The following is a 27524-nucleotide window of genomic DNA, read 5'->3' as shown; positions in this document are numbered from 1 at the left end:
TCATGGACTGAATCAGAGGGTTGGCAGCAGCAGTGGGGCCTGAAAAGTGGGGTTTGAGTGGCATGTGGTGGAAGAGTTGGCAGATCTTAAATTGTGACTTAGCATATGTCAGAGGTGTCCGACTGGGTGACAGATGACAATGCCATTTGCCTAAAGAACACAGGAGCAAGAGAGTTTTTAAGAGGTAGGAAAAATGTGATGTATTCCATCTCAGACAGGCTGCTTTTGAGGTGTCTGTAGGATAGGTGGGGACACATCTTGGATGAAGTTAGTAGTGGGATCTGGAACATGTGAGCAAGGAGCTGAGGTGGAGATGGTGAGAATCTGGTGTGTGGACAGTGTCTGTTGCACATGGCAGCAGCCATAAAGCTAGAGTGGTGGCTGGCTCTCAACCTGCTTAGTGAGGGGCAGACCTGGTTTGCAGCTGGCTATCCCAGTCTCAGAGAGGGGAGGGGGAGGGTAAAACTGTGTAGATTTTGATGATTATTATGTATGTGCTTTACATTAGGGATAGCTGGGGGAAGGGTATTTGGCGTTATCTGTGCTGCCTTTGCAACTCTTCTGTAAGTGTAAAATTTATTTAAAAATAAAGCCAGACAAAGAAAGACCAGAGGTAGATTGTACTGGGTGCATCAGTGCATCCTTTATACACATTGCTATGGTTTGAATCTGATTTGGCTCCTGAATTCATGTAGGCATTTAAAGACCAAAGTTATAATTTAATCGTGCTAAGAGGGTGGAAACTTAATCCAGTTATGTTGTTTAGAGGCTGGGCCTGGTGGGAAGGAATCAGGTCACAGGGGCTATGCCCTTGACAGGTAAGGTGGGAGCTGAAGTTGGGCCCAGCCTCTCTGGCTGCTTCCTGGCTCGCCGTGTGAGCCTTTCTCCATATGTGCTCTGCCACTGCCATCTGCCAGCCTCACCAGCTGTCAGGCCATGGGGGACACCCGATCTTGGACTTGAATCTATAAAACAGTGAGCTAAATAAGCCCTTTCTCTTTGATGAAGTTAGTTGCCTCAGGTATTTCATTATATAATGAATAACTAATTCACATGCATCTTATATTTTTAATAGCTTTTTTTGGGATGAACATACAATACATACATCTTGAGGGTACTTCAGAAAGTTCATGGAAAGTGGAATGAAAATATATGCTTAATTTAGTGCGTAAAGTGCATCAGATTCTGTGAAGTTTTTGAGACTCCTCATATTTCTAGGTGGATAAATTTTCACATATGTATTCTCTCATGAAACCCATCACCATTATCAGGGTTGTGAATGTATGTATCACCCACTAGCATTTCTTCATATTTCTTAGTCATTATCTCCTCTGCCTCCACCTCCACCCCTCTTCAGGCAGCCACTGTCTACTTTGTGGATTAGTTTGCACTGTTGAGAGCTTTAACAGAAATTGAATCAGATAGCATGTCCTTGTTTTGGTCTTGCTTCAATCATTAACATAACTATTTGCCCATGTAGTTTCTTGCATTATAATAGCCTGTTCCTTGTTTTTGCTGCCAAATATTCCACTGGATGGATATACCACAATTGCTGTTCACCTGATGATGGCAATTTGAACTGTTTGCGGGTTGGGGCTGTGATGAGCAGAGCTTCTGTGGACACCTGTGTACACAGCTTTGTATGGATATACTTTTACTTTTCTCTTGGGTAAACATCCACGAGCTGGCAGGCTGCATCATGGAGTGTGTGTGTTTAACTTTGCCACTCGCTACAAGAGTTCCAGTTCTTGCATGTCCTCACTAGCACTTGTTATGGTCAGTTTTTTAACTTCAAGTCATTCTAATGATGTCTCATTGTGGTTTACATTTGTATTTCTTTAATGACCAATGACATAGAACATCTCCTTATGTGCTTATTTGTGATCTGTATATGTTCTTTGGAGAAGTATCTACTCAAATGTTTTGAACATTTAAAAAATTAGAGTGTTCATTTTCTTATTGTTGAATTTTGAGATTTCTTTATTTTCTCTTAATGTAAGTGCTTTACCAAATATATGCTTTACAAATAATCTCCTTGTCTGTGGTTTTGTCATTTTATTTTTTAAAAAATGTCTCTCAAAAAACAGAAGTGTTTGGGTTTGATGAAGTTCAATTTGTTGTTTTTTTTCTTTTTCTTTTATGGATCGTATAATTTGATATGATATGATAGCTAAAGCCAAATATTTTTTACTATATTCTAGAAGTTTTATTCTTTTAAGACTTTACATTTAGGTCTGTGATCCAATTTTTTTTGAATTTTTAAAATAGATGATGACAAGTATGGATCCAAATTTGTCTTTTTACATATGGATATTCAGTTGTTCTAACATCTCTTGGTGAAAAGGCAATCTTTTGTTCATTGCATTCATTTCCTCTGCACCTTTGTCAAAAGTCCACGTACACTTGTATGTGGGCCTGTTTCTTGACCCTTTTTTCTGTTTTACTCAACTGTGTGGCTATTTTGATACCAATACATTCCAATACCATACTGTCTTAATTAAGGTGTCTTTATAATAAATTCTTTTTTTTACAGGCAGAGTGGACAGTGAGAGAGAGACAGAGAGAAAGGTCTTCCTTTGCCATTGATTCACCCTCCAATGGCCACCGAGGCCGGCACGCTGTGGCTGGTGCACTGTGCTGATCCGAAGCCAGGAGCCAGGTGCTTCTCCTGGTCTTCCATGGGGTGCAGGACCCAAGCACTTGGGCCATCCTCCACTGCACACTTGGGCCACAGCAGAGAGCTGGCCTGGAAGAGGGGCAACCGGGACAGAATCCGGCGCCCCGACCGGGACTAGAACCCGGTGTGCCGGCGCCGCTAGGCGGAGGATTAGCCTATTGAGCTGCGGCGCCGACCCTTATAATAATTTTTTTAAAAACTTATTTGGCAGAGAGAAGGGGAGAGAGAGCAAGCTCCCCCATCCTCGGATTCACTTCCCAAACCTCTGCAATGGCTGGGGCTGTTGGGGGTTGAAGCTGGGAGCTGAGAGCTCAGGCTGGGTCTCACATGGGTGGCAGGATCCCAGTCACCAGAACCATCATTGCTGGCCCCCAGAGTCCGCATTGGCAGGAAACAAGTCAGGAGATTGGCCGGGAATTGAACCCAGGTACTCTGATACAGGACATAGGCTCCTTAACTGCAAATGCTCACTCCCTGTAATGCTTCTTGAAATCAGTAGCCCTAGCTTTCCAGTGGTGTTCTTTTTCAGAGGGGGATGTGTCTGTGTGTGTACATGAGTGTGTGTCAACTCTAGCTCCTTTGCATTTCCATATGGATTTTAACATTAGCCTGACAGTTTGTACAAAAAGTCTTCCTGATAGTTTAGTTATGGTTATGTTGAATGTATGGGACAATTTTGAGAGGATTAACAGGTTAACAATATTGTGTTTCCTTAACCTACAACAAGGCGTGTCTCTAGGTTTTTAGTTTTCTTTTTGTGCCTTAAATATGTTGTTCTGTTTTTTATCACATTGCACACATTGTTTCTGGTGATAAACCAATATTATTCTTATCTTTGTTCTTTTCCCTCTGTTCTAATATTTCCTCTTTTTTACTGGTTTGGAGAAATGTCCTGTGCTATATTTTAGTATCGTTTTATTGATATTTCTTGTTCTTGGAGTTTGTTGCACTTGGATCTTTGGGTTTATGGTTTTCATCAAATTGAGAAACTTTTTGGTTATTATTTCTTCAGATGTTCTTCTGGACATTCTCTTTCAGGAACTCAGTTGCCTGCAGATTAGGCCACTGGAATGGCTGCAACAATTCGAGCTGGGTCAAGCCAAAGCCAGGAGCAAACTCTACCTGGGCTTCCCACGTGAATGGCAGGGGCCCACGTACTTGCTCCATCTCCTGCTTTTCCAGGTACATTAGCAGGGTGCTGGATTGTAAACAGAGCAGCTGGGATTTGAAATAGCACTCTGTGAGGGGATGCTGGAGTCACAGCTTACCCAGCTGTGTACCACACTGGCACTTCTTCACTTTTCAAAACTATTTTTCTTCTTTGTGTTTCATTTTGAGTAGTTTGTAATACTGTGTCTTTATGTTTAGTCATATTTTTTCCTGCAATGACTGATGACTAATCTCATTTAGTATATATATTTTAAAATATTAAAAAAATTAATTGGCATATAATTGTACATAGTTATAGGGTACAGTGTGACATTTCAAAACATGTATATATAATGTGTAATGATCAGATCAGGGTAACTGACATATCCGTCACCTCAAACATTTGAATGCTGGGAACATTCAAATTCTATTAGTTCTTTTGAAATATCCAATTAATTGGTGCCAACCATAGTTACCCTACTGTGCTTATAGAACATTAGAAGTTATCCTCCTACCCAATTGTATCTGTAGACCTGTCACTCATCCTCTCCCTACTACTCTTCCCAGTCTCTGCTCACCACTATTCTGCTCTCTGCTTCTATGAGATCAGCTTTGTTAGCTTCCATATATATATATGAGATCAAGCAGCATTTGTCTTTGTGTGTATGTCTTATTTCATTTTATGTAGCATGCTCCAGGCTCATCCCTGTTGTCACAAATGACAGGTTTCATTCGTTTTTATGGCTGAATCATATTTTGTTGTGTGTATCAACCACATTTCCTGTATCCATTTGTAGATATGGCTGATCCTGCATGTTGGCCATTATGAATAGTGCTGCAATAAACTCGGGAGTGCAGCTCTAACTTACTGGTTTCTTTTCCTTCAGAAATATGCCAGTAGTTCTATTTCTGGTCTTCTTTTTTAAAGATTTATTTATTTATTTGAAAGTCAGAGTTACACAGAGAGAGAGAGAGAGAGAGAGAGAGAGAGAGATCTTCCATCCCACGGGTCACTCCCAAGATGGCCACAATGGCCGGAGCTGTGCCGATCCGAAGCCAGGAGCTTCTTCCAGGTCTCCTACGTGGGTGCAGGAGCCCAAGGACTTGGGCCATCTTCTACTGCTTTCCCAGGCCATAGCAGAGAGCTGGACAGGAAGTGGAACAGCCGGGACTAGAACCGGCGCCCATCTGGGATGCTGGTGCTTCAGACCAGGGCTTTAACCAGCTGCGCTACAGTGCCGGCCCCCTATTTCTAGTCTTCTGAGGAACCTGCATCCTCTGTTCCCCATTGGCAAAACTGATTCCCACAAGTGGTATATGCGGGTTCCTCTGCATCTTTGGCAGCACTTCTCACGTTTTGTCTTTTTGACAATCGTCATTCTAACTGGAGCGAGATGGGCTCTCATTGTGGTTTTGATTTGTGCTTCCCCCTTGATGATGAGTGATGTTAAGCATTTCTTCTTATACTTTTTTTTTTTTTTTTTTGCCATTTGTATATCTTCTTTTGAGATGTGCTGGATCATTTGTTCATTTTAGAATGAGATTATTATTATTATTTGCTTTTGAATTGTTTATATTCCTTGTGTGTTTTGAATATTCACATCTTGTTGGCTAAATGGCTTGCAAATATTTCTTCTTCTGTAGGTGGTGTCTTTACTCCATTGATTGTTTTCATTGCTGTGCAGAGCTTTTTAGTTTGATGTAATCCCATTTGTCAATTCTTGTTTTTGTTGCCTGTACTTTTGGGGTCATGTAAAAAAAAATCTTTTCCCAGACCGATATCCTGTATCATTTCCACAAAGGCTTCTTCTAATAGTTTTTGTAGTTTTGGTATTACATTTAAGTCTTTGATCCAGTTTGAGTTGATTTCTGCATGTGGTGAGGAATTGGAATCTGGTTTCTATCTTCTGCGTGTGGATATCCAGTTTTCCCAGCGCCACGTATTGAAGAGACTGTCCTTTCTCCAGTGTCTATGCCCAGTGGCTTTGTTGAAAGACTGTAAACAAAATTGACACCTCACTGGCCCAACTAACTAAAAAAAGAAAAGACCCAAATCAATAAAATCAGAGATGAAAAAGGAAACGTTACAACAGACACCACAGAAATAAAAAGAATCATCAGAAATTACTACAAGGACCTGTATGCCAGCAAAGAGGGAAACCTATCAGAAATGGATAGATTCCTGGCCACATGTAACCTACCTAAATTGAACCAGGAAGACACAGAAAACCTGAACAGACCCATAACTGAGATAGAAATTGAAACAGTAATAAAGGCCCTCCCAACAAAGAAAAGCCCAGGACCAGATGGATTCACTGCTGAATTCTACCAGACATTTAAAGAACTAACTCCAATTCTCCTCAAACTATTCAGAACAATCAAAAAAGAGGGAATCCTCCCAAATTCTTTCTATGAAGCAAGCATTACCTTAATTCCTAAGCTGGAAAAAGATGCAGCATTGAAAGAGAATTACAGACCAATATCCCTGATGAACATAGACGCAAAAATCCTCAATAAAATTCTTGCCAAAAAAAAAGAAAGAAAGTCAGTTGACTATAGATAGATGGATTTATTTCTGGGTTCTCTATTCTGTTCCATTGTTATGTTTTTATGCCAATACCATGCTGTTTTTCATACACTAGCTTTGTAGAACACTTTGCGGTCAGGTAACTGCCTCTAACTGTTCTGTTTGCTCAGGAGTGCTTTGGTTATTCTGGGTTCTCTGTGGTTCTGTATTATTTTTTTTTTTTTTTAAGATTTATTTATTTGAAAGAGTTACAGAGAAAGGTAAAGACACAGGGAGAGAAGTCTTCCATCTGCTGGTTCACTCCCCAAATGGCCACAATGGCCAGAGTTGAGCTGTTCCACAGCCAGGAGCCAGGAGCCAGGAGCTTCTTCCGGGTCTTCCACATGAGTGTAAGGGCCCAAGCACTTGGAGCATCCTCTATTTTTTTCTCAGACTCATTAGCAGGGAACTGGATCAGAAGAGGAGCAGCCGGGATCTGAATATATCTCATATAGGATGCCAATGCTGCATGCTAGGGCTTTAACCTGCTGCGCCACAGCACCGGCCCCGGTTCCATATGAGTTTGTGATCAGTTTGTCGTTGGCGTTTTGATGGGGATCGCATTGAATATGTGGAGCACTTTAGGTAGTATGGACATTTTTTACAATATTAATTCTTCCAACCCACGGGATATATTTTATTTTTTGGAGTCATCTTTTAATTTATTTCGGTAACACCCATCCAGTATATTTTTCACCTCAGACATTGCAGTTTTCTTCTCTAAAAAGTTAATGTAGTTCTTTTAAAAAAGGTTTATTTATTTGAAAGAGTAGGAGAGAGAGAGAGAGAGAGAGAGAGAGAGAAAGAAAGGTCTTCCATTTGCTGGTTCACTCACCAAATGGCCACAATGGCCAGGGCTGGACCAGTCCAAAGCCAGGAGTTGGGAGCTTCGTTTGGGTCACCCACATGGGTGACAGGAGTCCAAACACTTGTACCATCTTCTGCTGCTTTTCCCAGGCCATTAACAGGGAGCTGGATCAAAACTGGAACAGCCAGGACATGAACCAGCACCCAAATGCAATGCTGGCATGGCAGGCAGCAACTTTTACCCATTATGCCACACTATCTTCTATGTGTCTTGATAGCTTCATGAAAATATGAAATACTTTCAAGACATATTAGAATCTATTAAAGTATATTTATTTGAGAGACAGAAAGTGAAAGACACAGAGAACTGCCTTTAGCTGGTTCACTCCCTAAATCCCCGTGACGTCCGGGACTGGACCAGGCTGGAGCCAGGAGCTGGGAACTCAACCAGGTCTTCAGAGTGGGTGGCAGAAATCCAATTATTTGAGCCATCCATCACCTCTGCTCCTCGGGTCTGCATTAGCAGGAAGGTGGAGCCCAAGTATTCCTGCATGGGGTGCAGGTGTCATCCACAGGGCTAGATGCCTACCTGAATAATAACTTTTAATGCCATTCTTTGCTAATTTTAACACTTCTTTCACTTCTAGGTTGGCTAGGATTGATTTTTCTCCTCATTATGAGTTCTGTTTTCTTACTTCTTTTCATGCCTATTAATCTCTTTTTTGGATGCCAAACATGGTGAGTTTTACCTTGCGGGTTGCTGGCTATTTTAGTATTCCTAAAAATATTCTTGAGCTTTGTTTTGAAAGCAGCTAAATTATTTGAAAACAATTTATTTTTTGTATCTTGCTTGGAAGATTGGTTGCAGAGGACCAGAACTGTATGTGACGTAGGGCTAATTATTCCTCCTTATGAATACACGACTCTGAGTGTTTCTCCAAATGTCTGGGAACTTTGAGGCTTCATCCTGTGACTGGTAGGAGCAGGCACTATTCCTGGACCCCCGGGTCCTTGTTCCCTTGCATTCTCTTGCATGATTCTTTGCCCAGCCTTGGATCGTGTGTGCACTGCTCCGGGCTCTGCTGACTACAGGAGACTCACCAGGTATTCCCAGGGTCTTCCTTCTGACTGTATCGCTTTCTCCTTTCCGATGGTCTGCCCTGCATGTTCCAGAAACTTCCGTGTCTCGGAAGCTCTGTCTCTTTGCCTGGTTCTGCTTGGAGTCTCTCTCCAGGAAACGAGACAGGGCAGCTGTGGGAATCACTTGGTTTCCTGTCTCACAGGGTTCATTAGCTTTTGTTGCCTGGTATCCATTGGCTTGAAAACTGTTGTTTCAGGTTTTCCTCGGGTGCTTTGGTTGTACCAGGTTTGAGGGTGAATTCGGTCTCTGTTACTCTTGCTGGAAGCACACGCGTCTATGACCTCTGATTTCATTATTTTTCCTTGAAAACCTACCTTAGGAGGACCCTTCCTCTGTAACAACAGCTAACAGCTTAGCACGGTCTATTCCCATTGCTCTGTGATTGCTTCTCCAAGCAGGCCTGTGAGGTGGGTGTCATGGCTTCCCCTCTTATGGACAAGGGAACAAAGAGCCTTAGAGACCTTGACTAAGGTCTCTTAGTCTTAAAAGGCAGATCCAGGGTTGAGCCCAAGCCACAGCCCCCTTACACTGGCAGAACAGAGAAGCGGAACAGATCGCTTCTCAGTCTTTTGGCCAAGATCAAGTGCAGAAGGGGAACAGAGCCACAGGGCAGGTTCCCGCTGTATGTTTCAGAGTGCTTTCTGGAGAGAGGGCTATAGGTTGGTTCGGAGAGTGCAGTTTTGCAGGTGCAGTGAGTGGAGGAGTTTGAGGAGGGTCAGTGATCTCCTGCCTGAGGCATCCTGCCAGACAGGGGAATGGGGTCTGGAACCTGGGCTGGATTTGCTGGGCTTCGTGGGCGTTCACGGGGGAGCACAGGGAGAGGGGAGGAGGTGGGGGATGGAGAGAGTTGGCTGGCCACATTGGGGTGATGGGGAGGAAGGGGGCAGTACCAACAGGTCGAAGGCCGGGCCTGTGGGATCTGTGTGAGGTGGGGGTGGCCCAGAGGCGGGGCTGAGGTCCTGTGGCTTGCACTGCCTCCTGGAGGGCGGGAGTATCTCTGCTCTCCCCCTTCCTCTGAGTAGAAAGGTGAGGAAATAAATCATGGAGCCGTGAGTAGGTGAGGTGCTAAGGAGACAGCTTGCCAGGGTGGGCAGTGCAGATGACTGGCGGGTGGAGGGGGAGGGTGGTGGGAGGCGAACGTGCAGATCCGAGCTCTGCGAACGGGGTGGTGGGGGCTCAGCCTGGGCATGCAGAGTTGCAGGGGGGCCCTCTGGGTGGGGGTGACAGCTGAGCCGTGAGCGTTCCCTAGGGAGAAGGTGAGCTGCCCTTTCTGACCATGAATGAGACTTGGACATGTTCTTGGAGAATTTACTTTCAGTGAGCTTTTTCTCTTGACTGGGTATTTCAAGGGCAGAATGCAACAGGGCACAAGAGCTACCATGTAGTAAGTGTCTGCTGTATGCTCGGAGCCCATTTAATAGGCGTCAGCCCACTTCACAGTACACCTACCAGGTGGCTGCTATTACTCATTGCACTGAGGGGAGGCCTGTGAGTCTTAGGGACGCGGCAGCTCCCTGGGGCACCCTCTGCATTTATTTACTTACTTATTTAAAATGAGAGAGATGTTCCTGGGGAGCCAGAGCCTGCCTAGATAGAATCGCTTGGTAACCTCCCCTGCTCCCTGGGGCCTTCTCTATCAATTGGCGAATTTAGAGTTGGGAGGCAGGGCAGGGATGGGACTTGGGAAGCAAAACAACATATTGAAGACACACCAGATGCCAAAGAAAAGGATGGATGCTTCTTTGTGTGAGGTCTCCTAATGACCCTGAGAGGACTCTTAGGAGTCTGTCCTCTCACCTCCAATCCCCATCTTCAGGAACACGCGAGCTGCACACCCAGTGCCCGCCTCCCTGCCTGGGGGGCGGGCGTTTGACCTTAGCTGTGTCAATCACAGTATCCAATCTTCACAAGCATGTGACTCAAACCAAGCCAATCACATCCTTTGCTGGCTTTCTTTTTTTTTTTTTTTAAACTGGTGCTCACAACCCTGCTTCCTCCCTCAGCACAGGGTGATGGTGTGTCTCCCAGGTCATGCCACAGAGGCAGGTTTCACTTTTTTTGTTTTTTAAAGATTTTATTTATTTATGTGAGAGATAGAGTTATAGATAGAGAGAAGGGTCTTCCTTTTGCTGGTTCACTCCCCAGATGGCTGCAATGGCTGGAGCTGTGCCGATCCAAAGGCAGGAGCCAGGAGCTTCTTCTGGGTCTCCCATGTGGGTGCAGGGGCCCAAGCACTTGGGCCATCTTCTACTGCTTTCCCAGGCCACAGCAGAGAGCTGGATTGGAAGAGGAGCAGCTGGGATTAACACATTGCGCCACAGCGCCAGCCCCCAGGTTTCACCTTTTGGAGCCACTAGTTTGAAAGGATGAAACAGACATTCTGCCAGAAGCAAAGGCAAGGTGGGAAGCATCTCTTTCTCCCCTCCCAAGTCCTGATTTCTGTGTAAAGAGCTCAAGTAATTCTGGAAACTTTGGTTCCCCTTGTTCCTCCACCCCAGCCCCAGAGAGCCTGCCTTTTCCTGGGCTAGGTCACTCTGCACATTCCCTTCCCCCCTCAGAGACCACCAGAGATGCACAGTACCAGTCGGTCCAAGCAGAGTGAGTGAGGATTTTACTGGGGTTAGCTGTTTGGCCTAGTGGTTAAGATGTCCCGTGGGATGTCTGCTTCCTGTTTCAGAGCCTAGGTTAGAGTCCTAGCTCCGCATCCTGTATCAGAGCCTGGGTTTGAGTCCCAGGTCCATTCCTGATTCCAATTTCCTGCTAATGCACATCCTGGGAGGCAGTTGGTGGTGCTATAAGTAACTGGGTTCCTGCTGCCCACGTGGGAGACCTGGATTGAATTCCTGGCTCCTTCCTGGCTTTGACCTGGTCCAGTCCCCGACATTGTGACTATTTGTGTGCATGAACTAGCAGATGGGAGATCTTTCTCTATCACTTTGCCTTCCAAACAATAAATAAATCTTTAAAAAATGCATCTGCACTGAACATGCACAGAGAGTTTGTCTTGTCATTTTTCCCTAACAATAGACTCTAACAAGCATTTATAAAGCATTTACATTGCGTCAGGCATGCTTAGTCATCTAGAGATGATTTAGAGGTTATAGGAGGGGAAGAAGGCCGAGCAGGGGCCCAGGTTGGCACTGCTTGTGTGTCTGGGTAACATCAGCTACCTACTGCAGAAGCAGAACATTTATAACTGATGGAAACTTTTCAGATAACTAATTAGGGCGACAGCAGCACTGGAACTCGGACTGGTCCTTGGACCGAAAGCTGTGAGCTGCTTAAGAAATCATGGCATTAGGGGCCAGCACTGTGGTGCAGTGGTTTTAACCTGCTGCTTGAATGCTGGCATCCGCCATCAGAGCACAGAGTCACATCTGGACCTCTCTGCTTCCCATCCAACTCCCTGCCAGAACTTGGACCCCTGCCACTCATGTAGGAGAACTGTGTGGAGTTTCTGGCTCCTGGCTTCAATCTGGCCCAGCCTTTGCCATTGCAGCCATTTGGAGAGTGAACCAGTGGATGGAAGATCCCTGTCCTTCTTCTCTCTCTCCCTCCCCATCTCCCTTTTATCCCCCCTCCCTCTTCTCCTTCTTTCTCTGTTGCTCTGCCTTTCAAATAAATTAATTAATCTTAACAGTAAAGGAAACCATGGCCTTAGCACTGTCCATCAGACATAACAGGTGACCAAAGAGGACCTTGCCGTATTGAGTTATAGACTATCATAGATGAAAGCAATCTTAGTGAATTAAGTAGAGCAAGTAATCAAGTTGAAAAGTGCAAAGCTAAAATTGAACTACTTGGGAGCTGTGATCCATGAAAACAACTTATTACTTAAGATCCTTATTATGGGGACAGCTTGGACTTCGAGCCTGGGTACTGGCAGTGTGTTAGGCTGCAGGTCCTTCCTGGAGAAAGCCCATAGGGCTGGGTATGCCCCTCCAATCACCATGTGCTCATGTGTTGGGATGTTCTCCAGGTCCCATATATGTCTTCAGTTGAGCGTTTCTTATCTTAAGAAATAATTGTTGCTAGAAATCAGTTGTATGTGAAGAAGGAGAAATATGAATCGCTGGTCCAGACAGTTTATGGGTACATTAAGCATTCTTAGACTACTTGAAACTTTTATTTTGTCCCAAGTGAAAAAAAAAAAAAAGTGGAAGACACCTTATAGAACAATGAAGTAAAACATGGCTTGAAGTCCCTGGTAGCATCTGAGCCCATGTGGTATGGAGGGCGTGGCCTCTGTGGGAGCCTGTGTAGGTGGGGGACTGATGCAGGACAGGTGCCCTGTGCTGTCCCAGTGATCTCTTTCCTTGCCCCAAGCCTTGCACAGGGTTACTCTAGCCCCATGCATAGGAGCACACAGTCTTGGTTAGAAATATTTTTAATTCACATAGCTGCAGTGCATCCTTGTATATTTAAAAATTGGAGAATAGATAAAAGATTTATGGGATTAGCACTTTAACACTTGTTGATTTTTATTTCACAAGAAGATCAGCATTTTGCCTCCCATTGGAGTCTGTTTGTCTCTGAAACTGAATTATATGCAGGAAGAAGGACTTTTATATGCTGGCTCATCTTATGGTCAGTTGAAGAATATGTCTATTTTTATATGCACATGTAACCCAAATGTTAAATATAAATTGGCTTAGTGGGGAAACCTAAGTTTAAAAAGTTGGGAGAAGTTCTATTATGTCGGTATGTTTAAGTGATGGTATGTTAGTAAGTATTCTTTCATTAGCAATTAGTAAGCTTATAGCAAATCTAGGTAATTTCTGTATATCTTTGCATAATCAATCCCAAATTTATATGGTTGTATTCAAGAATAGATTGTTTCCAAAGAAAAGTGGAGAGTTATAAAAATACAACTGATACAGACATATAACAAAGCTTATGGGAGGATGTGCATGTATTACATGCAAATACTATGCCATTTTATATTAGGGACTCAAACATCTTTGGATTTTGATACCCATGGGGGATCTTGGTGCCACAGCTTGCAACTACAGAGGGAGGACTGTAAACAAAAGTATAGTGTAATGCATGAACTCTCCACCAGGGTTGAGAGGGGGCCAAAGAGGCCAAGAATTGGTTCTTGGAGAGGGGATGAATAAAAGTTTGTGATCCTCCAAAGGGCCAGTCCATAAATAGATATACAGTGTATCCTTGGTATTGAGATTTCAGGAATGGCACAGTGATTAGGAAAAGTTGTCTAAAAAGGCTCTTAGGGAGTGATCATGAAAAAATAGGTTGAGAAACATTGGTATAATGAACCCCATGAATCCATTATTCAGCCTTCGCGGTTATCAACTCACAGACAGTCTTGTTTCAATTATACCCCTACTTATTTCTTCTCCCATAGTATGCTGAAGTGAATCTCAGACAACATATAATTTCATCCATTTCAATATGAATTCTAAGCCTCCAAATAAGACTCTTTAAAAAAATGTAACCACAATATAATTACACCTAAAAAAAATTAAAGATACTTTCTTAGTCTCGTGAAAGACCCAGTCACAGGGTTCAAGTTCCTAACTGGGTGTCTCAATTCCATCCAATCAGGATCATTGCTGCTCAGTGCTGGGTGTCTCAAGGCTGCACAACATTAGGTTCCCCATGGTTCTGTTTCTTTTTTTCTTGCAATTTACTTGTTGCAGACACTGGATCGTTTGCCTGTAGGGATCCTCATTTTCTGGGTATTGTGGATTGCATTCTTGTAGTCATTTACTGTGTTTTCCTGTACTTTGCTAACTAACCTTACTGAGGTATGGTTGAGATACCATACGCTGCACATGTTTAAAGTACTCAGTTTCCTAAGTCTGACATTTGTATGCATCTCTGAAATCAAGTTAGTGAGTGTACCCATGCCCTAACGGCGTCTTCTCAATCGTGTTCGCTCCCTCACGGAAGTCACCCTCCCCCAAGGAAACACCACTCTGATTTATGTCACTATAATTTGTTACTTGTTTTCCAGAGTTTTAGATAGCCGTATAATACATACCCTTTTGTCTCTCTTCTTTCACTCAGTATAATTATTGTGAGATTAATCCGTGTTGCTAATTCTATAAATAATCCTTTCCTGGGGCCGGTGTTGTGGTGCAGTGGGTTAGGCTGCCGCCTGGGACTCTGGCATCCTATATTACAGCACCAGTTCAAGTCCTGGCTGCTCTGCTTCCTATCCAGCTCCCGCTAATGGGGCTGGGAAGGCGGCAAACAAGTGGTCCAAGTGTTAGGGTACCTGCTACCCTTGTTAGAGACCTGGATGGAGTTCTAGGCTTCTAACTTTGGCCTAGTCCAGCCCTGATTGTTGCAACCATTTGGGGAGTGCTGGTTGCTGCAGCCATCTGGGGTATGGACCAGAAGATGAAGTTCTCTTTCTCTCACTTGTTCTCTGCTTTTCAAATCTTTTTAAAAAACTATAAAAGTTTGGGCCAGCACTGTGGCGCAGCAGGTTAAAGCCCTGGCCTGAAGCGTTGGCATCCCATGTGGAAGCCAGTTCGAGTCCTGGCTGCTCCACTTCTGATCCAGCTCTCTCCTATGGCCTGGAATAGCAGTAGAAGACGGCCCAAGTCCTTGGGCCCCTGCACTCACGTGGTAGACCCAGAAGAAGCTCTTGGCTCCTGCCTTCAGATTGGCTCAGCACCGGCCATTGCAACCATCTGGGGAGTGAACCAGCAGGTGGAAGACCTCTCTCTCTCTGTCTCTACCTCTCTCTGTAACTCTGTCTTTCAAATAAGTAAAGTAAATATTTTAAAAAAAAACCTATAAAAGTAATTCATTCCTTTTTATTACTAAAAATATTACATGAATGGTTATGCCACAGTTTGTTGACTGCTTGTTTATGGCAATTTGAGTTGTTTTTAAGTTTTGACTGTGTGACCAGAGCTGCTCTGAATATTGTGTACAAGTCTGTATATTAAAGCCAGAGTTACAGAGAGGTAGAGGCAGAGAGAGGTCCTCCATCTGCTGGCTCACTCCCCAAATGGCTGCAACGGCCAGAGCTGCTCCCATCTGAAGCCAGGAGCCAGGAGTCTCCTCCAGATCCCCAATGCGGGCGCAGGAGCCCAAGAACTTGGACCATCTTCCACTGCTTTCCCAGGCTACAGCAGAGAGCTGTATTGGAAGTGGAGCAGCCGGAATTCAAAATGGCGCCCATATGGGATGCTGGCACCTCAGGTGGTGGCTTTAACCTGCTGTGTCATGGCGCTGGTCCCACTCCAGATAATTTTTTTAAAAGATTTATTTATTTATTTATTTGAAAGGCAGAGTTACGAGAGAGAGAGATAGCTTCCATCCACTGGTTCACTCCCCAAATGGCCACAATGGCCAGTGCTGGGCTAGGCTGAAGCCAGGAGTCAAGAGTTTTACTCACGTTTACCATGAGGGTGCAGGGGCCCAATTATTTGGGCCATCTGCTGCTGCTTTCTCAAGCACACTACAGAGAGTTAGATTGGAAGTGGAGCAGCTGAGACTCAAACTGGTGCCAATATGGGATGTGGCTTAACCTGACTACAATGCCAACCCCTCAGTATTTTTTTGACCTATGTTAGTTGCTGTATCTTTTTTTCATCTTTTTACTTTTAGCTTATTGTAATCTTCATATTTAAAGTATATTTTTTATAGGCAGCATACAGTGTGTTGTTCTACAACCTGATAATCTCTGCATTTAATTGGGAATATGTAGATCACTTACATTTAGTGTGATAATTATTTTAGTTACATTGGAGTCTATGATCTTATGTGTGTTCTATTTGCCATCTTTTCTTTGTTCCCTTTCCCTTTTTTTCTGACTTCTTTTGGATTAAGCTTATGATTCCATATTATATTATCTACTGTTAATGAGTTATTAACTATCTCTTTTTTGCTTATTTTAGTGGTTGCTTTAGGGTTTATAACATACATGTTTAACTTACCACATTGCATCTTCTAGTACTACCATACCCCTTCATGTATAAGGTAAGAAGTTTGCAGTAATGTAATGTACATTCATCCCATCATTCCTGTTTGTTGTACTGTTATTGTCATGTATCTTTTGCCTTTTTTTTTTTTTTTTTTTGACAGGCAGAGTTAGACAGTGAGAGAGAGAGACAGAGAGAAAGGTCTTCCTTCCATTGGTTCACCCCCTAAATGGCTGCTATGGCCGGCGCTGCGCCGATCCGAAGCCAGGAGCCAGGTGCTTCCGCCTGGTCTCCCATGTGGGTGCAGGGCCCAAGCACTTGGGCCATCCTCCACTGCCTTCCCAGGCCACAGCAGAGAGCTGGACTGGAAGAGGAGCAACTGGGACAGAATCCGGTGCTCCGACCAGGACTAGAACCCGGGATGCCGGCGCCACAGGCCTAGTGAGCCACGGTGTTGGCCTGCTTTTAAGATTGATAATACAGGGGCCAGTGCTGTGGCGTTGCAGGTAAAGCTGCTGCCTGCAGTGCTGGCATACCATGTGGAGGCTGGTTTGAAACCTGGCTGCTCCACTTCCAATCTAGCTCTCTGCTGTGGCCTGGGAAAGCAGTAGAAGATGGCTCAAGTCCTTGGGTCTCTATACCTGTATGGGAGACCTGGAGGAAGCTCCTGGCTCCTGGCTGTGGATGGGCACAGCTCCGGCCGTTGTGGCCAGTTGGGAAGAGAACCAGCAGATGGAAGACCCTCTCTTTCTCTCTTTCTCTGCCTCTCCTCTCTCTGTGTAACTCTGACTTTCAAATAAATAAATAAATCTTTTAAAAAAGATTGCTAATACATTGTTGCTATTTTTTTCTAAATGGCTAATTATTTTTTAAGGAGTTTGAAGAATCAGAAAACATATTTACTCCCATACTTCGCATTTTTGGTGCTCTTCCTTTGCGCACATCCAGTTTTCCATGTGCGATTACTTTGCTCTGCCTGGGGAATCTCTTTGAACATTTGTTGTAGTGTGGGTCTGCTGGTGATGGATTTCTTCAGCTCTTAAATCTTTAATTAACCTTCACTTAAAAGTTTTTTCATTGCATATAGATTTCTATATTGACAATTTTTTTTCTTTCAGAGGTTTAATGATATTACTCCACTGCCTACTTCATTACATTATTTCTTTTTGTAAGGAAATATTTTATATTTATTTGAAAGACAGAGTGACAGGGGTAGGGGAGACAGAGGGAGAGACAGCTCTTCCATCTGCTAGTTCATTCTTCAAACACCTGCCACAGCCAGGGCTGAAGCCAGGGGCTCAGAATTCCATCTGTGTCTCCCATATGAGTGGCAGGGACTTCAGTACTTGGGTCATCATTTTCTGCTTTCCCAGGAGCATTAGCAGGAAGCTGGGTTAGAAGCAGATTTAGAACTAACACTCTGGTGTGGAATGTGGACCTCCCAAACAGCAGCTTAACCCGCTATGCCACAGTGTCTGCTCCTGCATGCTTCCTGACAAGGAATTTGTACTGTCCTTTGTTGCTGTGGATTCATTCTGAGAAGAGGAGCACGGTGGGGGCAAGAGGTGCGGAGTCACCACACAGACACTTGGAGTCAGGTGAAAGTGGGCCAGAGGTGAGCAGCCCTCAGACTCGTTTATTTCAGTTGGTGCAGCAGCTTATATAGCCAAGGCAGCCAATCCGGTCAAGGGGTGGTTTATGACTTAACCAATCACAGCCTATTGCCAGGCAGGCTCCATTTCAAGGTGGTTTCTCAGGGGGTTTCTGAAGCCATTCCTGAGGAATTGACGCTTGCTTGCCAGTGGCCATCTTGGCATGGCCTTCTCATTCCACAACAGTTCTTGCTTTATTTTGCCCTACATGAAATTTCTTTTTCCCTCTGAGTGCCTTAAAGGTGTTCTCCTGTTAACTGGCTCTGATAAATTAATTATAACACGTAATTTTCTTCATGCGTATGTGTGTGTGTGCGTGTGCTCGGGCCCTTTGAGCTTCTTGGACCCATGGCTCTATGGCTCTGTGTCTTTGTTTTTAATCAAGATTGGAACATTTTTGGTCATTATTTATTCAGGTATTTTTTTCTGCACTCCCCAACCCCTCACTATTATTTGGTGACTCAAATTTCAGTCATGCATTGGTTAAAGACAGAGGTGTGTTCTGAGAAGTGCGTTGCCATGTGGCTTTATCATCCCTTAAACATCACAGAGTATACTTACACTGAGAGCTGTGACCTCACCAGGTGATAAAATCTTTTGGGCCCATTGTTGACTAAAGCACCATTGTGTGACACATGACTGCAAGTACATAATAAACTGCTTGACCTTGTCACACAACTCATGGTGCATGTTTTAGATTAATAGACTAAATTTCAGATTTCCAGACAATTGAGCAGTTCAAAGAGTCTCTGTACATGCTTTCTCCCCACCCCCATAGCTTTCCCATTAGTGTGATACATCTGTTATAATGGATGAACCAATATTAATGCATTGTTATTAACTGAAGTTTATAGGTCACACTAGGGATCATTTCTGTGTTGTGCTATGGATTTTGACAGATCCACAATGTCATGTGTGCAATTTTACACTGTCACGCAGAGTAGATTTTCTGGTCCTGTCCTCTTGTTCTTTAAAAAAAAAAAAAAACCAACAACCCTGTGCTTTATCTACATGTCTCCCCTATCTCTCCTCCCATGGAAGTCTCTATCTCTTGACAGTCTCTATAGTTTTGTCTTTTCCACAATGTCATAATTGGGATAATGAATGTTTCTCTTTCACTTAGCAATACCCATTGAAGTTTCCTTCGTGTTTTGTCATGGTTGGTAGTTTATCTCTTTATTGCCAGATAATCTTCCATTGTATTGATGTTTTACCATTTACCTATTGAAGGATACCTCCATTGCTCCCAGTTTTTGGCAATTATGGATAGCTGCAATAAGTATTCACGTGCAGGTTTTTGTGTGTACATAAATTCTCAACTGATTTGGGTAAATACCTGTAAGTATGGTTGCTGGATTGTATGGTAAGAGTATGTTTCATTTTGTAAGAAACTGCCAAAACTGCCAAATCCCCACTAACAATGTGTGAGAGTTTTTGTTGCTTCATATCCTCGGCAGCATTTGGCATTGTGAGTTGTTTAGATCTGATTATTCTGATAGTATGTAACGGCATCTCATTGTAGGCTTGATTTGGAAGTTCATAATGATGTTGATACTGAGCATCTTCTACGGTTATTTTCAATCTGTATGTCTTCTTTGGGGAGGTGTCTGTTGAAATCTTTTTGCCACTTGTTTTCTTATTGTTGAGTTTTTAAAGAGTTCTTTACATATTTTGGACACCAGTCCTTTATCAGATATGTGTTTTGTAAATATTTTCTCTCAACATGTGGCATTCTCTTGTAGGGTCTTTCTTAGATCATTTTTAATCTTGGTGGAGTCCAATTTATCAATAATGAGGGTCCCTGACTTGCAGTGGTTTGACTTCACCATGGTGTGAAAATGATATGCATTCAGTAGAAATTGTAGTTCAAATTTTCATTTTATATCTTTTTCCAGGCTAGCGATATAGGATACAGTCCTCTCTTGTGGTGCTGGACAACGTTGGTGAGCGCAGCCTCCCTTCATCCTTCCAACCACTGCACTGTGGACTGTGCTGTGTTGCCAGGCTGTGAGGTTTGGTAGGTTAGGTGCACTAACTGCATTTTCAAAAGAATGTGCTCAACACCTGGTGAGTTTCTTGGCATGTCACCCCATCATAAGTTGAGGTTCATCTGTATTCACCTCATGGATCATGGCTCGGGTGTTACGTCCTAGAAACCATTGCCAAAGCTGAGATTACTTAGACATTCTCCTGTATCATCTTCTGGTAGCTTTATACTTTTGCATTTAAGCCTACATGATTCATTTTGAGCTAATCTTTGTGAAAAGTGTAAGGCCTATGTCTGGATTTTTTTTTTCACATGGATGTTGGATGTCCAGTCATCTCAGCTTCTTTTGTTGAAAAGACTAGCCTTTCTCCACCAAATAGCATCTGCTCCTTTGTCTAAGATCACTTGACTCTACTTGTGCAGGTCTATTTCTGGTCTCTCTGTTCTGTTCCAGCCATCTCTTCTTTTTGCAACATCACACTGTCTTGATCACTGTGGCTTTACAGTAAGAATTCAGAAAGTGTCCGTCCTCTGGCTTTGTCCTTCCTTTTCTGTATTGTAATTGGCTACCCTGAGTCTTTTGCCTCTCCACATCAATTTTGGAACCAGTTTTTCAGTGACTACAAACTAACTTACTGGAATTTTGATTGTGATTGCATTGAATCCATAGATCAAGTTAGGAAGAACTGACATCTTAATAATAGAGTTTTCTTCTCCATGAACATGAAATATCTCCCCATTATTTAGATTTATTTTGATTCCTTTCCTTGGTTTTACAGTTTTCCTCACATAGATCTTGTGTATATTGTGGTAGATTTATATTTAGGTGTTCCACTGTTTCAGGTGCTAATGTAAGTGATATTATGTTTTAAATTCCCAATTCCAATTGTTGTTTATGAGTGTATGGGAAAGTAATTGATTTCTATATTAATCTTGTATCCTGGAAACCTTGATATTATTGCTTATTATTAGCTCCAGTTCTGTTTGCCAATATTTTTAAAGATTTTATTTATTTGAGAGGCAGAGCTACAGACAGAGAGAGGGAGAGACAGAAAGGTCTTCCATCTGCTGGTTCACTCCCCAGATGGACGCAGTGGCCAGAGTTGGGCTGATCCGAAGCCAAGAGCCAGGAGCTTCTTCTGGGTATCTCATGTGGGTGCAGGGGCCCAAGCACCTGGGGCATCTTCTACTGCTTTCCCAGGCCACAGCAGAGAGCTGGATTGGAAGAGGAGCAGCCGAGACTTGAACAGGTGCTCTTATGGGATGCCAGCGCCGTTTATCAGCTAGAAGTCTGAGAACCACGTTGAAGAGGAGTAGTGAGGGAGTACATCTTCCCTCCTTCCCAACATCTAGTGTATCATCAAGTGTGACATTACCTGTAGGCTTTTTTAGAGATGTTCTGTATTAAGTTGAATAATTTCTCCTTTATTCCTAGTTTGCTGAATTTTTATCAAAACAGGTGTTGGATTTTGTCAAATGCTTTTTATGCCTCTATTCATAGTATATCATTTTTCTTCTTTAGCCTGTGCTGTGGCAGATTATATTAACTGACTGAAATGTTAAACCAGCCTTGCACATCGGGGATAAACTCTATTTAATCATGGCATATAGTTCTTTTTATACATTGTTGGATTTGATTTGCTAATATTCTTGAGGACTTTTGCACACTCTTCATGAGAGATATTGATCTGTAGTCACCTATTCTTCTTTTTGAATGTTGGAAATTTCTTTATTATTTATTCTTATTAAGCACAGCTTACCACTGCAGCAAATTTCAAATGGTCCTTTGACAATCCACTCTCTCCTTCCCCACCCAAATTCTTGATCAAGAAGCTTTTTAATATGTGCTCTCTTCTGTATAAAACTTTATGAATTAAAGGCCAAGGACTGTGTACATGTTGCTGTAAAATACGGCCTACAACACTGGAAATGGTGATTTCCAGGGCTCCCTCACTGCCCGCGTCCATGAACTGTGTCTTCACAAGGCAAGTGCACTACTTGCTGGGTTTATTCTTCTGAGAATCAAAAATGTTTTCCCCAAAGGCTGGCGCCATGGCAGTGCCGGCATCCCATATGGGCGCCGGTTAGAGTCTTGGCTGCTCCTCTTTTGATCCAACTCTCTGCTATGGCCTGGGAAAGCAGTACAAGATGGGCCAAGTCTTTGAGCCCCTGCACCCATGTGGGAGACCTGGAAGAAGCTCCTGGCTCCTGGCTTTGGATTGGTGCAGCTCTGGCCATTGTGGCCATTTGGGGAATGAACCAATGGTGGGAGACCTTTCTCTCTGTCTCTCCCTCTGTCTGTAACTCTACCTCTCAAATAAATCAATAAAATCTTTAAAAAGAAATGTTTTCCCCAGGGCTCAGTCTAGTCTCTTGCTTTAGCTGTGGAAGTAGGCTCACATCGCTTCATCTTCCTGTTTGCAGATTTGGCACAAATTACAGTGAGTGGAAAACCTAGCTCCCCAGGAAGGGGAAAATTAGTGATTCTCAGTGTATACATTTCTTCCTCACCTTGGCTTTTGGAGTTTCTTTAGACACTCAGAAATGTAGAGTTCTATATATCAAGGCTCTGTCAGCTTCATGATTAACTTCACAGCTTCCCAAGAAGACATTGGCCTTGAAGTACTTGATGGCTTCATCCATAGTATCTGTGTCTTTTGTCTGTCTGGTGACAGGTCCTTTGAGTTGACTTCTGATAGGTAACAGTGCCATGGGGCCAATGAGCTTGGTGTTGGGGTCCAAGAGAGAGGAGTGGAAAGCTGGCTCTCGGTGGCACCTGGGGTTCAGCCTGCAGGAGCAGATTCAAGTCAGAGGGCAGTGGCTTCTGGGCTCGGGGCCTATGTGTGGTCTCCTTTTCTTGAAATGTCTTTATGGGGGCTGGCGCTGTGGCACAGCAGGTTAACACCCTGGCCTGAAGTGCCGGCATCCCATATGTGCGCTGGTTCTAGTCCCAGCTGCTCCTCTTCTGATCCAGCTCTCTGCTATGGCCTGGGAAAGCAGAAGATGGCTCAAGTCCTTGAAGGCCTCTGCACCAATGTGGGAGACCTGGAGGCGGCTCCTGGCTCCTGGCTCCGGATCAGCGCAGCTCCAGCCATTGGGGCCATCTGGGGAGTGAACCAGCAGATGGAAGACCTCTCTCTCTCTCTCTCTCTCCCTCTCTCTCTCTCTCTCTCTTTCTGCCTCTCCTCTCTCTGTGTAACTCTGACTTTCAAATAAATAAATCTTAAAAAAAAAAAGAAATGTCTTTATCTGGTTTTGACATTAGAGTAATGCTGGACAAATAGGATGAGTTAGGAAGCAGTCCTTCCACCTGTCTTCTGGAGGAGATTGTACAGAACTGGTGTGTAATTTCTTCCTTAAATGTTTGATAGAAGTCACCAGGGTAACCACCTGGGCCTGATTCTTTCTCTTTTGGAAGGTTATTAATCACTGACTGCATTTCTTTAATACATTACAGGCCTATTCAGATTGTCTGTTTCTCTTTGGGTGAGTTCTGGTAGATTGTGTCTTTCAAGATGTTGATTTATTTTAATTAAGTTATCAGATTTTTTGGACATAGATGTGCTGATGCTCTTTTTACTTCTTCCTTTCTGTGTGATTCTGGATGTTTTTAGGTCTGTGTTTCAAGTTCTCTCATCTTTCCTCCTACAGTGCCTTACCTGTTCCTAATATTTTTTTCATCTCAAATGCAGTAGTTTTCACGTCTTGAAGTTTGGTTTGGGTTTTTTAAAATATCTTTTTGAATTGATGGAATGTGGTTGTTGTAACTGTTTTGATGGACTTCTTTGCTGATTTTTTTTTTTTTTTTTTGCCGTTGGTTCACCCTCCAATGGCCGCTGCGGCTTGCAGCCGGTGCACCGTGCTGATCCGAAGGCAGGAGCCAGGTGCTTCTCCTGGTCTCCCATGGGGTGCAGGACCCAAGCACTTGGGCCATCCTCCACTGCACACCTGGGCCACAGCAGAGAGCTGGCCTGGAAGAGGGGCAACCGGGACAGAATCCGGCACCCCGACCGGGACTAGAACCTGGTGTGCCGGTGTCACTAGGCGGAGGATTAGCCTATTGAGCCGCGGCGCCAGCCCCTTCTTTGCTGATTCTAACGTCTGTCATTTCTTGGTGGTCAGTTTTGATCTACTGTAATCAGTTTCTGAGTTTGTGTTTTTGCTCCCTCTTCACCTGTCTGAGAATTTTTGATTTGATACAGATGATGATTCAAACTCATGTGGGAGAGAGACCTGGATGGAGTTCCTGGCTCCTGGTTTCAGCCTGGCCTCTCCCAGCCATTGTGGGCATCTGGGGAGTAAGCCAGTAAATAGAAGATGTCTCTTCTGAGTGCTGTATCCAGCGTTCCACGAGTTGGAGGGTTCTACTCTCTGGTGGCCACAGGCTTTGTTCTTAGCCCTGTGTGAGTTCCAGAGACTGTTCCTTCTAATCTTCTTGGATGTTTCTTTCCACAGCCTCAGGTATTTTCTTTGTACACACAAGCTGATCAGTACCCTGCTGCGTGCTCAAGGGGGATGCTGTGCAGATTTTGGGGCTGTCCCTGGGCAGCTCTCTCTTCTCTGGAAGGTGATATAGGAGCAGGGACTGTCTTGGTCTTTCTGTACTGTCACCTCCATCTCTTCCACCTGGGGAGTCTGATGGGGTCTGCCTCAGTGGCCCTGCCTGGGGTAATGGCTTGAAATCACTTTTAATATAGTAAGCTGGGGCAATCACAATGCTTGTTCATTTAGCATCTCTTAAAGTTCCTGCCTTTTGGGGCCAGTGCTGTGGCTCAGCAGGTTAAAGCCCTAGTCTACAATGCTGGCATCCCATATGCATGCCTATTCGAGTCCTGGCTGCTTCACTTTCTATTTGGCTCTCTACAATGGCCTGGGAAAGCAGTAGAAGATGGCCCAAATTCTTGGGCCCCTATACCCGCATGGGAGACCTAGAAGGCAGAGTGACAGAGAGAGAGAGAGAGTGACAGAGAGAGTCTTCCATCCGCTGGTTCACTCCCAAAATGGCTGCAACAGCAGAGGCTGGTCCAGGCCGAAGCTAAAAGCCTGGAATTCCATCCAGGTCTCCCACATGGGTGGCAGGGGCCCAAGTACTTGGGTCATCTTCTGTTGCATTGCCAGGTGCATTTGGAGGAAGCTGCTTAGGAAACAGAGCAGCCTGGAGTGCATATGGGATGCTGGAGTCACAGGTGGCAGCTTAACCTGCTGTGCCACAACGCCGCCCCCTGATTGTCACTTTAAATAAAGAAGCTGTTTATCTGAGGTTCTAATATATGTCCAGTTAGCAGGTACTTAGGATTCAGTCTCAGATCTGCCTCTGATCACCTTTCTGGTCTTGGAGGGCTTTCTTTGCCTTTTGGAGCCTCCTGTTTTTCATCTGTGATAAGGCCGTGACAGCCCCTGACTCACATTGCTCTCTGATGGACTGAAGAAAGGAGGGCCTGGGGACGGCCTCGTTCAGTTCTCCAGAATACAAGATAGGGGAGCTGACCCCTCTGCCTATTTGCAGACTGGACACGGACACAGATACAGCACAAGGATAGCAAGTGTGGGAACTGGGGGTCACATGGCAGTTGCCATGGAAAGGGACAAGGAGCGGCCCTGGTTCCAGCTGTCGCACGTGCAGAACCTTGAGCTCTGGGTTGGAGATCTGATTTTCCAGGCCAAGCTGAAAACCTCACTTCACTTATGAGCTCATCTATTGTTGAGTATCGGTGTCTAATTAAAGCAGAAATCACGTGGGGAAATGGGAAGTTCTTGGCTGCAGGTGCAAGGAGGTTTTTGGCAATGGAGCTTGTTCAGCACCAGGTTCAATGCCGGGCCGGCAGCAGACAAAGGCCTGTCAGCCTGGCCGCGTTTGCGGGCTGCAGTCCGGTGCGGAGAGAGGCCTGTGCTCTTGGGGAAGTGGCGCTGTAATAGGATTTGGCCTAATGGGATTTGACCCGCATTATCCTTGGACTCCTTAGACGCGGGCCTGCAGAGCGCTTTTGGTCGCTGAAATGGAAACGGTGAAACCGTTTGTGGCTTGCGGAGGTGCCGTCCTGGGAACCATGGCCAGGGCTTTAGCGTTTCCTGAGGGCCGCGCGATCTCATTTGGTTCAGGCTGTTAAATGAGCAGTAATCCCGCTGGCTCAGCGGGCGAGCGAGGAGTGCAGAAAGCAGGGGTCTGAGAGGCGCACAGCTGGGGGAGGACAGCGAGCCAGGGCCCCAGGCCTTCAGAGCCTGCCCCCAGCTCGTCACGCAGCGGCTCAGGTAAGGGAGGTGGGGACTGACAGTACGTGGACACTGAGTGCCCACGCTGATCTCAGGGGAGGCTCCCGGTCCTCCTTTAGGGCAGGGATTGAGGTGCCCAGGGATAACCAACTCTCCAGAGACAGGCACCCCCAGGGACTTGGGAAAGGGCCCAGAGCATTCCAGAGCTCCCTGAAGTCACCTGCAAAACTCTTAATGTTTGCACTTTTGTCCATTTATAGGGTCAAGGGCTTGAAATTCTCACCAGTTTCTCAGAGGGCTCAATACCTCCACGATGGTTAAAGCCATTAGTTTCTTCCTGCAAAGCCTGTGCTCTGAGAGAACATTCCAGAAAGCCATACTTATACAAGTCTGGAACTGGCTGCTGCCTCTACCATGTGCCATGTGCCTCATTTCCCCATCTGTAAATTCGGGATTCATTTAGTCAACAGCTATTTGAGTGCACGGCTCTGATTTTGCCTCTATTCTAGGTGTAGGGACTCTACTATGAATTAAGCAGTGTTCCTATTGTCATTAACCTTACTCTCTACAAGGGGGTGAAGGCAATGCATGAATAAATATTCATAAGATGATGACAGGAGTGCCCTGTGAGGAGCCCCGGGGTGGGTGCAGCAGGGGTGGGCTACCATCATTTCACATGGGACAGACAGGGAAGCTTCCCCAGTGACCACCAAGGGAGGACGTCACGTGGCTGTGTGGACAAAGCGGCTGCCAAAGGCAAGGGGACAGCGATGACTCAAGCTGTTGAGGGGAGGCTGAAGAACTCTGGGCCACAAGGTCAGGTCTGAAGTCCTTCAGTTGGCATTGAAAGCTTTCCTCAGTCTGGCCCCAAATGATTTTTCTGCTTCTCCCCTGGGTTTAATCGCTCATCCCTTGCGGATCAGCTTGGGTCCTTTCTCCTTAGTGTTAGAGGAGGCCGACTCACCTAATGTAACCCTCACCGGTACCCACACGGATTTGTGGAGCTCCCCAGCTGTGAGGGAGATCAGCGAGGGTGTCTCTAACTCCAGCAGAGTCTGGTAAGTTCCACGAGCCGGGGCTTCACAGGAGCTGTCGGAGCACAGAAGGGGCGGTAACCGGCCCTGCCCAAGGAGAGGGCGAGGGCTGCAGAAGACTTCACTGAAGAGCGGGCGTTTGCACAGGGTCTTGAAGAATGAGTGGGAGTTTGTTACGTGGCTAAAATAAGCAGAAGTCAGCTAAGATAATCACGGAGAGAAAAAGGAATTGGTACCTGCAGAGGATATCCTAGCCAAGAAATCCCATTTTGAGCAGTTAAGTGTACTTTGCTGTTTTTGTACCTGTGCTGTAGGGTGAACAGCTGTCTGCGAGGTCTGGGCAGGTGAGCAGGCCGTGCTGACTCAGAACTACGGGCACCAGGACCCTTAGCTGCCCGGC

General features: G+C 44.8%; 1 pseudogene; it reads right to left on the bottom strand.

Moving 5' to 3' along the window:
• Positions 1–3685: 3685 nt before the first annotated feature.
• Positions 3686–26468, bottom strand: LOC149126165 (actin-related protein 2/3 complex subunit 3-like; annotated as a pseudogene).
• Positions 26469–27524: the final 1056 nt, after the last annotated feature.

This window comes from Oryctolagus cuniculus, chromosome 6, assembly GCF_051225735.1.
Source record: "Oryctolagus cuniculus isolate XC-2025 breed Fujian yellow rabbit chromosome 6, ASM5122573v1, whole genome shotgun sequence".
NCBI classification, from domain to species: domain Eukaryota; kingdom Metazoa; phylum Chordata; class Mammalia; order Lagomorpha; family Leporidae; genus Oryctolagus; species Oryctolagus cuniculus.
This window is presented reverse-complemented; position numbering and strand designations above follow the sequence as displayed.